This window comes from Neofelis nebulosa, chromosome 1, assembly GCF_028018385.1.
Source record: "Neofelis nebulosa isolate mNeoNeb1 chromosome 1, mNeoNeb1.pri, whole genome shotgun sequence".
Classification (NCBI taxonomy): domain Eukaryota; kingdom Metazoa; phylum Chordata; class Mammalia; order Carnivora; family Felidae; genus Neofelis; species Neofelis nebulosa.
Window position 1 is genome coordinate 147551404 of NC_080782.1, and position 12516 is coordinate 147563919.

Genomic DNA, 12516 nt, shown 5'->3' on the forward strand with positions numbered 1-12516 from the left:
ATTGGTGCAGCCGCTCTGGAAAGCAGTGTGGAGGTTCCTCAGAAAATTAAAAATAGACCTACCCTATGACCCAGCAATAGCACTGCTAGGAATTTATCCAAGGGATACAGGAGTACTGATGCATAGGGGCACTTGTACCCCAATGTTTATAGCAGCACTCTCAACAATAGCCAAATTATGGAAAGAGCCTAAATGTCCATCAACTGATGAATGGATAAAGAAATTGTGGTTTATATACACAATGGAATACTACGTGGCAATGAGAAAGAATGAAATATGGCCTTTTGTAGCAATGTGGATGGAACTGGAGAGTTTGATGCTAAGTGAAATAAGCCATACAGAGAAAGACAGATACCATATGGTTTCACTCTTATGTGGATCCTGAGAAACGTAACAGAAACCCATGGGGGAGGGGAAGGGAAAAAAAAAAAAAAAAAAGAGGTTAGAGTGGGAGAGAGCCAAAGCATAAGAGACTGTTAAAAACTGAGAACAAACTGAGGGTTGATGGGGGGTGGGAGGGAGGGCAGGGTGGGTGATGGGTATTGAGGAGGGCACCTTTTGGGATGAGCACTGGGTGTTGTATGGAAACCAATTTGACAGTAAATTTCATATATTAAAAAATAAATAAATAAATAAATAAATAAATAAATAAATAAATAAATAAAATAAAAGTTGAAATGCTGTCACTAAACTTACTTTTATTATTTTGGTAAATGCAATATTCAAGATTTTTTCTCATACTCCAATGCTAATAAACTACATAGAAGTATAGTTTGTTTCCATCATCCAACAGAACCTGAAAAGTAATTCACATGTTCCTTATTTTGACACTTATAAGGAGAAAGGGCTCTGTGTTTATTCATTTTTCAGTGAAACAGAACTTGATTTTAAAGAAGCTTCTGAAAGGACATCTCAAGACTGGAACTCTATTGTTCCAACACAGTGTATATCTGAACTTCAAACCTCTTAATTACTTAAATAGAAATGTATTTTTGGGGCGCCTGGGTAGCTCAGTCAAACATCCAACTTTGGCTCAGGTCATCATCTCACTGCTCACAGGATCGAGCCCCAAGTCAGGTTCTGTGCTGACAGCTCAGAGCCTGGAGCCTGCTTTGGATTCTGTGTCTCCCTCTCTCTCCTCCCCTCCTCAGCTCATGCTCTGTCTCTTTCTCTCAAAAATTAATAAATGTTAAAAAAAAATTAATGTATTTCCTTGTTTTTTATCCTTCCCCACATTATAAGCATGTATCAATGGGAATTCTACAAAGGCTTGTGACCTCTTCCTCTTCCCCCTCCCCTTCCTCCCTTCTTCCCTCCCTTCCTCTTCCTCCATTACTTCCTCCTCTTCCTCCTCCATCATCATCATCATCATCATCATCATCATCACCATCATCATCATCATCCTCCTCCTCAGTGTCTGGCACACTGTATCCACTCAAATGTCTACTGAATGAATGAATGAATGAATCACCAAATGCCCATCTACTATGTTTCAAGAACTAGGCTTCATACATACTTTTCACAGGTACCCCACCTGTACATGTTTTTTTTGTTTGCTTGCTTTAAATGTTTATTTATGTATTTTGAGAGAAAGAGAGAGAAAAAGCCCTAGCAGGGGAGAGGCAGAGAGAAAAAGAGAGAGAGAAAAAGAGAGAGAGAGAGAGAGAGAGAGAATATCCCGAGCTGACAGTGCAGAGCCCAAGGCAGGGCTAGATCCCACAGTGAGATCATGATCTGAGCCAAGATTAAGAGTCAGACACTTAACCGACTGAGCCATCCAGGCGCCCCTCACTTGTACATGTTTCATGTTTAAGAGCCACTGCGACCTTGCAGGTTAGGAATTCTAATCCTCATTTACACAAGAGGAGAAAGATATGTGGAAGTTCATTCAAAAACACTATCATACAGCCCAGAGTGGAAAGAACTAGGTTTCATAGGTTTGTGTAGGTTTTTTCCCCGGGTTCTGAGACAGATAAGGATTCTGAGGGGCCTGCCTAGAAATGCTTATCTTGGCATGAGGTTGCCCTAGGCCCTCATTTTAAAAATTCAAACTATTTCAAAAGGAAATCTCCTTGAATATCTGCCTGCCCGCCTGTAGTTTTCTTTTCTAAGGCACTTCTTTGACAGAATAGAAATTTGAAGAAAATGTCAGGCCCCCTCCGATAACCCATTTCTCTAGCCCACCTGGCAGGTGCTTCACACAACCAGGGAGCCAGAAGCCACAAGACTGAAACAAGCTTCAGAGCCCAGTTTATAACCAGCCTTGTTCCTGCAAAGACCAGACCAGACCAGTCAGAGCCACAGTGAACCCCATGTCTGACCTATCACTAACTTCCCCTCTCATTGTAATGCTAACAACCACACCCAGGGGTGGACACTTAACTTGCAAACGAAACATGAGGTAGGAAGCAGCAGGCTCTGTCAAATGCACCTGTGCACCCACTTTCCTGGGATTCTGCCCCCTCATGCTTAGAAGTTACATCTTCCCAGCCTCAGACTCTTTGAGACGTTCACTGGCTACAGCTCAAGCAGCAACTGGGTATCCCTCTTCCTAAGGCTGTCTCCCCCATGCCCAGGCTTGCAATAAACACTACCCGCCTTGTGTTTGTTTCTACACGGACAAAGAACCCTGAGGTCCTTAAGGGTTCCAAATTTCTCTTTTTTTCTACTAAGCCTGCTACTGAAAGTATGAAGGTACATAGGGTAAATTTTCTAATTCAATGAAAAACTCTGTCAAGTGCAAGGCACAATGATCTGTGTGTTCTGGAGGACAAAAAGAGGAATGGCCATGGGCTCTCCCCTCAAGGAGTCTGCAGTCCACTGGGAACACAGCTGGGTGGACAACTCATGATGTTGTTATGGTGGAAGCCGGAAGGAGGTACCAGCAGAGGACTGTAGTACAGAGCCCCCTGGAGGCAGGAGGGAATGAGAACATTGTCTCTGACAGGAAGAGGGTGCAGGAATGCTTCATGGATTAGGAGTAAATGGGTCTTGAAGGTTACACACAGTTTGAGAGGGAACAACATTTTTAGCAGAGGGAATAGCAGAAACAAAATCAAGGAGGTAGGAAGATACTGTACGTTTCTCATTCACACTTGCATGCATGCATATATTCATTCAGTAAATTAGTAAATGCATGTATTTTTTTATTTATTTTGAGAGAGAGAGAGAGAGAGACAGCTGAGGAGAGGCAGAGAGAGAGAGGCAGAGATAAAGGCAAAGAGAAAGAATCCCAAGCAGGCTCCATGCTGTCCGTGCAAAGCCCAAGGTGGGAGTAGATCCTTCAACCTTGGGATCATGACCTGAGCCAAAACCAAGAGTCAGATGCTTAACTGACTGAGCCACCCAGGCGCCCCTCATTCAAAAACTTATTGACTGCTATAACCGTTGGGCATATCGCAAGCTGGACAAAGTCTCTGCCTAAACAGCCCTGCGTTCGAGAGGTAAATTGAGTAAAATACCAGGGAAACAAAACAATAAAACAAAACTGTCAAAGAGCAATAAGAAATCTGTTTTGGATTGAGTGATCAGGGAAACGAACAGGTTAAAGGGAAAGAAATTCAGTAGTGTCTGCAGCAACTAGATACCCACCTGTGATTTGACTTGGCTTCTTCCTTTACACAAGAAGAGTTGTTCAAGAATGTCTATTATTAACAGTAGCAACAACAAAATAGGCATCATCTTAGTAAGTACCAGCCACCATGAAAGATTATACAGCTGTTTAAAAAAAATTTTTTTTTAATAGGGGCGCCTGGGTGGCTCAGTTGGTTGAGAGTTCGACTTCGGCTCAGGTCACGATCTCACACTCCGTGAGTTCAAGCCCCGCATCGGACTCGGTGCTGACAGCTCAGAGCCTGGAGACCGCTTTGGATTCTGTGTCTCCCCCTCTCTGTCCCTCCCCTGCTCATGCTCTGTCTCTCTCTGCCTCAAAAATAAATAAAAACATTAAAAAATTAAAAAAATTTTAATGTTTTTATTTATTTTTGAAGGAGAGAGAGACAGAGAGTGAGTGGGGTAAGAGCAGAGACAGTGGGGGGACACAGAGTCCAAAGCAGGCTCCAGGCTCTGAGCTGTCAGCACAAAGCCTGACACGGGACTCAAACTCACAAACCGTGAGATCGTGACCTGAACCGAAGTCAGATGTTCAACCGACTGAGTCACCCAGGCACCCCAAAACATTATACAGCTGTTTAAAAGAATGAGTTAGATCTCTGGTTTTGGATTATAAGCCCTGGCATTCATCACCCTACCCTAAGGGATTAAATATCTTAGTTCAAATACAGACTCCCTGTGACAGCTCACTCTCAACAAAAAGCCACATCACTAGTTTCAGAATCGCAAACTCCAGATGAAGCAGTAACACAACATGCACAAGACTGGGACTTCTTGATAAGGGACTTGGCAGGAAGTAACAAATAAACACCTATTTTGAGACCAGAACTACCCGCTTTACAAAAAGTCTGGCTTTGAAAAATGTCTCACTCGGACTCAGCAGCCATGAGAAATGGACCTGAGTCATGCCTCTCTAAGGTACAATAGCTCCCTTTTATCCACGGTTTTGCTTTCTGTGGTTTCTGTTACCCATAGTCAACCACGATCTGCAAATATTAAATGAAAATTTCCAGAAAGAGAAAAGTTGTAAATTTCACATCAGAGCCATTCTGAGTAGTGCAATAAAATCTTACACCAGCCTGCTCTGTCCTGCCCTAGATGTGAATCATCCCTTTGTCCGGTATATCCATGCTGGAGACGCTATCGATCCCTTAGTCGTGATTAGCTAACATCTCGGCTATCAGATCGACTGTCGCAGTATGCAGTGCTGGTGTTTAATTAATCCTCATTTTACTTAATAATCGGCCCAGAGTACAAGAGTAGTCATGTTAGCAATTTGATATGCCAAAGAAAGCCATAAAGTGCTTCCTTTAAGGGAAAAGGGGAAAGTTCTGAACTTAAAAAAATATCACATGTTGCAGTTAAGAGTGAATCTTCTCTCCATGGAATGGCGAGGGAAAAAGAAATTTGTGCTAGTTTTCTTCTTCATGTCTCCCTATGCCTAATTTATGAATTAATCTTTATCATAGGTATGTATATATAGGAAAAACATTGTATATGTAGGGTTTGGTGCTGTCCGCTGTTTCTGGCACCCACTGGGGGTCTTGTAACATACCCCTGCAGATAAGGGGGGGATGACCGTAATCAGAAAATTAAGCCGAGGACCTTGACTATTACTGCCAGTGCCTTAAATGTACCCAACTGTGCTGGCAAGCTAGGTGGGGGGCAGAAGTGTAAGAGAATTACCCTTAGTTTGCCAATGTGAGGATTTTACCACCAGGATGGCGCTGGCAAGCAATGTTTGAGATTGCCCTAAATAAATAATAGGGCGGTGAGTGCAGTCTGGACTCAGAAATTGCTTCTAGACTGAGCAAGGGAAGGTGAGAAGCTTGTGTCTATCTGCTACATATAAAAATAACCAGGTGAGGGGCGCCTGGGTGGCGCAGTCGGTTAAGCGTCCGACTTCAGCCAGGTCACGATCTCGCGGTCCGTGAGTTCGAGCCCCGCGTCAGGCTCTGGGCTGATGGCTCAGAGCCTGGAGCCTGTTTCCGATTCTGTGTCTCCCTCTCTCTCTGCCCCTCCCCCGTTCATGCTCTGTCTCTCTCTGTCCCAAAAATAAATAAAAAAATGTTGGAAAAAAAAAAAATAATAACCAGGTGGCATACCCAGAAAGAGTAGTACCTCCTTAAGAACTTTATCTTCAAAGACATGTTTCTCCTTTTCAACCAAGAACCATTTTTGTTATACTCCAGATAAAACCAGAAAGTATTTTGTAACTTAATATCATTGTATTCAAGGACCAAAAAGGGAATCCCACAGAAGACCATCTCCCCAAAAAGTATTCATTGACGCTTGCCGTTAAGTTCTTTAAAAGGTCGACGTTGAAATTTGTTTTTAATTATAGATTCATCTTTATCACAGTGTTCTGGTCAAAACAAACCAAGGATGTAATTCTCTGTGCTGATACTTAATCCCACACCAAAGTGCCACCTTTCAAAGGAAACTATCCGTAACGTTAAAATAAAAACATATTTATTCACTCAAGAAATATTTTTGAGCACCTTCTTCACAGTAGCAACTTTTCAAAGCACTGAATGAGCTTTCTCGGGGGTTACAAAGACAAATGAAAAGTTACTTTCTCGGGTTTTTTTCCTCAAGTTATCAATATTCCAACTGTTTATCTTTTCTTAGCATAGTGGTGGTCAGCTAGTGAAGGAATGAGCAGCTAATGGTTGAAAAAGCTAATGGTTGAAAATGTCGAAGCCACAGGCAAAGGGGAGAGTCCAACTGAAGTAAATGTAGCTGACCTAATTTTTAACATTTTTTTCAATCAAATCACCATGTTTTATGTTCGGAAAAAAACCACATATTTTACTATAATTTTTACTCACCGCTATTGCTTATATCCCACTCCATTCCTTGGATTCACTTTTCCTCTTGCTGGAGCCCATGCTTTTGTAATTCTCTCAGCAAGAATCTGTAAGAAGTAAATTCTATTAGATTTTTGCCCCCAACTTTCTTTCATCCTTACTCTACTATGATAATTTCATGCTGCACAGAGCCTCACTTAGCATGAGTACTTTCTCCTCAGTATTTAAAGATTTTATTCCATTGCCTTCTAGCATGCATTATCACTTAAAAAGACAGGGAAAAAATCTACAGTCAGCATACTTGTTGCTACATTGCAGAAAATCTATAGAACAATTACTATTTAGATTCTCTCATTTTTCACCATGTAGAGTTCTGACATTACTGCCGTATACAAAGGAATATGGCTAACAGAAGAAGTGGAGGCTGAAAATTAGGCCATGGGCCCCTCAACCCAAGTCCTGAAACTGAAGGACAGCATCCGCCAGAGGGCTCCGTGTTCTGTGTTACACAGAAGTGTCATATAGGGTATGCATCCATTGCCTTCTAGCATGCATTATCAGTATCACCATATTGTATAAAGGACTGAATTTTTATTTCTTATATTCACCACTTGGGTCATTGTCCATCTGAGGATCTATGTCTTTCTTCAATTTGGAAGATACTCTTTCATTATAGCTCTTATTTTTAGAATATGTATTAGGCATATGTTGGAACAAAATTCTCTATCTTCTCATCTGGGTCTTTAATGTCACTGAAAAAAACAACTCTCAGTGTTTTGTTTCGGGTCTTCCAATACATTAATTATCTCTTTAGTTATATCCACTTGTTAATTTTTTTTGATGTTTATTTATTTTAGAGAGAGACAGAGTGTGAGCAGGGGAGGGGCAGAGAGAGAAGGAGGCACAGAATCCAAATCAGGCTCCAGGCTCCGAGCTGTCAGCACAGAGCCTGGCACAGGGCTCAAACTCATGAGCCATGAGGTCATGACCTGTGCTGCAGTCCAATGCTTAACCAACTGAGCCACCCAGATGCCCCTTCCCTTGTTACTGTAAAAATGACCATAATTTTGGGGGTGCCTGGGTGGCTCAGTTGGTTAAGCATCTGGCTCTTGATTTCAGCTCAGATCATGATTTCAGGGTTTGTGGGATTAAGCCCTGTATCAGTCTCTGCACTAACAGCAAGGCACATACTTGGGATTCTTTCTCTTCCCATCCCCTCTCCTTCCCCCATGCAAAATAAATAAATAATTTTTTTTAAATGACCATAATTTTCAATCCTTGGATTCCTAATTGGTTTTTTTATGTTTTCCCTGTTCTTGAGACACATCCTGTCTTTGTATCTCACAATTTTTCTTCTCTTACGAATATTACTTATTCCTGTATCTTTTTAGAATTTCAAAACGACTTATTTCAAAAATTCATTTTGGAAGACTGCCTTACTATTTGTATTTCTTTGAATGACAATTCACATGCTTATGGAGTATACTGGCCACTTTTCATGAAGTTTTATTTCCCTCTTCTTGGGTGAGATTTTTCATTACTTCTGCGCACCTCCATAAGTGATATAGCATCTATATACTTTAAATACATATTTTAAAACATTTTGACCAGCATTGCTACAACCAGGCGTGTTGAGGGAGATGGTCAGTGCATCAATTAACAATAGGATTTTAATCAGATTGAAATATACCTTTCTAATGCATTATTTGCTAAACCAGGTGCTGTGTGAAAATATTTTATAGGTTTGATTTGTGAGGTTAACATTCAGAACTTTTTTTTGCAAGATCAATGTTTCTAATTACACAGTCCAGAGATCAGCAAACTATAACTCATGGGTCTAATCTTACTGGCTACCTGTTTTTTTTTTTTCAGGTCCGTCAGCTAAAAATTATTTTCACATTTTTAAAGAAGTGTACAACAGAAACCATAAGAGGCCCATAAAGCCTAAAATATTTATAATTTGGCCCTTTACAGAAGAAAGTTTCCTGATCCCTGATATGATCTATCATCAGATACCATCCAGGCTTTTTTCCCCCTTGATTTTTAAAAATAGATTTTATTTTCAAGAGCCATTTTAGGTTCACAGCAAAACTGAATGGAAGACAGAGATTTCCCATGTACCACCTGCCCCCACACATCCATACCTCCCCCAATCTCAACATCCCCCACAAAACTTTTATTACCACTTGATGAATCTACATAGACACATCACTATTTCCCAAAGACCATAGTTTACTCATGGTAACATAGAGTTCATTCTTTTTTTTTTTTTAAGTTTATTTATTTTTGAGAGAGAGAGAGACCAAGCATAGGTGGGGGAGGGGCAGAGAGAGAGGGAGACACAGAATCCAAAGCAGGCTCCAGGCTCTGAGCTGTCAGCGTAGAGCCTGACACGGGGCTAAAATTCACGAGCTGTGAGATCATGACCTGAGCTGAAGTTGGACGCTTAACTGACTGAGCCACCCAGGTACCTCAAAGTTCACTCTTTTTCTTTTTTTAATTTTTTAATGTTTATTTTTGAGAGACAGAGAGAGAGAGAATGAGTGGGGTAGGGACAGAGAGAGAGGGAGACACAGAATCCAAAGGAGGTTCCAGGCTCCAAGCTGTCATCATAGAGCCCAACGCAGGGCTCGAACCCAAGAACCATGAGATTATGACCTGCGCTGAAGTCACGCACTTAACCAACTGAGCCACCCAGGTGCCCCACATAGAGTTCACTCTCACTGTTGTGCATTCTATGGGTTAAGACAAACGTATAATGACATGTGTCCACCATTATGTAATCATACAGAGTAGTTACACTGTCCTGAAAATCCCTTGTACTCTGCCTATTTATCCTGTAGCCCCTGGCGACCAGTAATGTTTTTACTATCACCATTGTTTTATCTTTTTTAAACAATGTGATACAGTTAGAATCAAACAGCATGTAGCCTTCTCAGACCGGCTTCTTTCACTTAGTAATATGCATGTAAATTTCCTCCACATCTTTCCATGGCTTGCTAGCTCAGGTTTTTTTTTTCAGTGCCAAATAATATTCCATTGTATATACCACAGTCTATTCACTTGGATTTCATCAGTTTTGTAGTCTTGTTCATATTTCTTATGTATATATTTTGTTAAATTTATATCTAAGTATTCAATCAGGGGAGTGCTAATGTATATGGTATTGTGTTTTAAATGCAATTCTTTCAGATTTTCTACTTAACGATCACATCACCTGTGAACAAAGGCAGTTTTATTTCTTCCTCACCAGGCTGTATACTTTCATGTTCTTTTCGTATTGCGTTAACTTAGACTTTAAGTATGATGGTGAAAAGCAGTAGTGACAGAGGACATCCTAGCCTTGTTCTTGATCTTAATGGGAAAAATTCTAGTTTCTCACCATGAGGTAGGATGCTGGCTGTAGATTTTTGTAGATATAATTTATCAAGTTGACAGTTTCCCTCTATTCCTAGTTTACTGAAAGCTTTATTGTGTTAGATTTTGTCAAATGCTTTTTCTACATCTTGATACCATCCCAGTGTTGTTGTTGTTGTTTTTAAGATTTTATTTATGTTTTAAGGAAACTCTACATCCAACATGGGGCTTGAACTCATCACCCCAAGATCAAGAGTTGTATGCTCTACGGACTGAGCCAGCCAGATGCCCCTACCATCCCAGTGATTTTATTTTTTAAAAATCTGTAGTGAAGCTCAGAAAGTAATCTTTTACATAAAAACTCACAAGATTCAGATTCACATGGCCCTAAGACCACACTTTGAGATACCCTGTCCTAAGAAGTCCATAGACATTGGCTGTAGGGACATGGAGATCCACCAGCCCAAGTTTTCCCCAAGTGTTCATAATGGAATACAATCATTTGAATATTTTTAATTGTCACTGATTATAGAGGCCTATGCTAGTGATCAATTATCTTCTTTGTTAGCCTGACCCAAAAACCGTATATATAAGGGCAGCCTCCTTCCTTAGATCAAACCTAAGTAAACCCAAACAAATTACTTTCTCTTTTTCATTTTTTTCTCATATTGCTGCAATTTCAAAGTACTTTTCTTTTCTTGGTATAGTAATGGCAGGCTGAAGAGAGAAATAAGAAGTTACTGGTTGAAAGAAAGTGAGTCACTGAATCAAGGATATTTGAAAACCACAGATAGGAGAATCCCAGTGAAAGTAAATGCATCAAACCAAATAATGTGCTTTTCAACACAATGACTGAGTTCTACATTAGAATTTCATTATGTTTTACACCTGGAAGTATTACAAGCTATATATCAGTTATACCCCAATAAAAAAAAAGAATGAAATGCTACATGTGTCCCTGAGTATCATTTGGGTAGCAGGTTAATTCATAAAAATCCTCCCAATTCTAGGTGGTGAAGCCCCACAACTTACTTGTTTCTTGATCTTATTCTGGGTGCTAAAAACTGCTGAAAAGTTTGGGCCCAGACAGAAATGTTCCTGGGAAAATTTATATCTACTTCTTTAAAAAAAATTTTTAATGTTTATTTATTTTTGAGAGAGAGATACAGAGTGCAAGCAGGGGGTGGGGGAGACAGAGAGAGAGGGAGACACAGAATCTGAAGCAGGCTCCAGGCTCCGAGCTGTCAGCACAGAGTCTGACGTGGGGCTTGAACTCACGGACTATGAGATCATGACCTGAGACAAAGTTGGACGCTTAACTGACTGAACCACCCAGGTGCCCCAATTTATATCCACTTCTTAAGATAAAAGTGCAAAAGAGCTAAAATTATTTGCAGAGCTGTTTGCCAACAATGTGAAGGCTACAGCTGACTTTTAGTTGGAGATAAAATAGCAATCCATTGTTGTCTTCCCATCTCCTCCCAGATAGTGGGTCGGGGAACTAACGAGTACAGAAACCCATGGTGAAACTTGTGACATGCAGAGAACATGGCTCAAGGAAAGAATGCAAAGGGAAAGGTCTGGCTTGTCACAGTTTTGTGTCTTGGGTCCTAATCTGATTTATGGATTTAACTCCAGTGACTGCACTTGACTATTTTTCACATCCTGGAGACAGTGTGGTCCCTTCCCAGCCAGAGTCTCAACCCATAATCATGCTGAAAGGGTTTTATGTTACTGAGCCTAAGGACTATGTGTCACAGTGAAGAAAAGTAACTCTCCTTTGCTCTTCTCTATCTAGCTACTGGTTTCTTTCTCCCAGCTGAATATAAAGTACATCTTCCCCTTTAAAATCACCCTTTAGAAATTTTGTTCTTATTCACTGTGGCAGAGAGGATAAAAAGTGATTAGAGTTTCCATCCTGAGCCTTGGATCCTGGTTACAGCTGACAAGCCTATACTCTAGTAGGAATAAAATCTTAAATGATTGCTATCACGCTGGCTTCCTATACAATACAAAGACAAACTGTGAACCGAACCCTTTTGAAAAATGGAAATATTTCATTAAGTCTATCCAAGTTACACTCTTGGCAAAGCAACATCTTTCTGTCACCAAACCAGCACATTTCTACTCTTTCCTAAGCCCTTGGCTATGTGGAGGTGATAAGTAAACCTTTCCTCTGATCTTGGTTCCAAATGAATAATATGAGAGATAGCATCTCATTATTCACTTGGAACTGATGATACCATCTGTTTCTTGTTACCAAAACCATGAGGCTGTAACATTAAAGGCATTGACGACTTCACTGATTTTACTCCTTTTGAATGACACGGAGGTTGCTTTCAAATTTTTCCCTCAGAGAAAGGTTTTCTTTTATTTCTTTTATTTCTTTATTTATTTTTTAGGTGTTAGAAGACTCAAAGTTCTCAAGCCAAGGCTCTGCCTGGTCCAAATTACAACTGATGATTTGGGTGCCATTAATCCTTCTTAATTATACATTCTTCGAAAGAGAGTGTCTGACTCCCAAATGGGGAGCTTTCTATGGCTCAACTTTCACACCTGTGAACAGGGGAGAGAAATAGTAACTCTCTCATGGGGTTCTTTTGAAGATGAAATCAGATCATGTTATTTGAAGCATTTAGCACAGGGTCTGGGGAAGCACTCAGTAAATGTTTGTATTGTAGGGGCCAGAGGTCTTGTTGGAAGCTATCAGTTTGAACTACTTCTTGGAAATCAGTTT

General features: G+C 40.5%; 1 protein-coding gene across 1 annotated transcript in view; it reads right to left on the reverse strand.

The window, feature by feature from the left end:
* Positions 1-12516, reverse strand: part of KCNN2 (potassium calcium-activated channel subfamily N member 2) — a 471549-nt gene that overhangs the window by 284128 nt on the left and 174905 nt on the right. The window contains exon 2 of the mRNA XM_058738763.1: positions 6444-6529. The gene's annotated coding sequence lies outside the window, so the exon portion shown is untranslated. The remainder of the gene's footprint in view (positions 1-6443; positions 6530-12516) is intronic.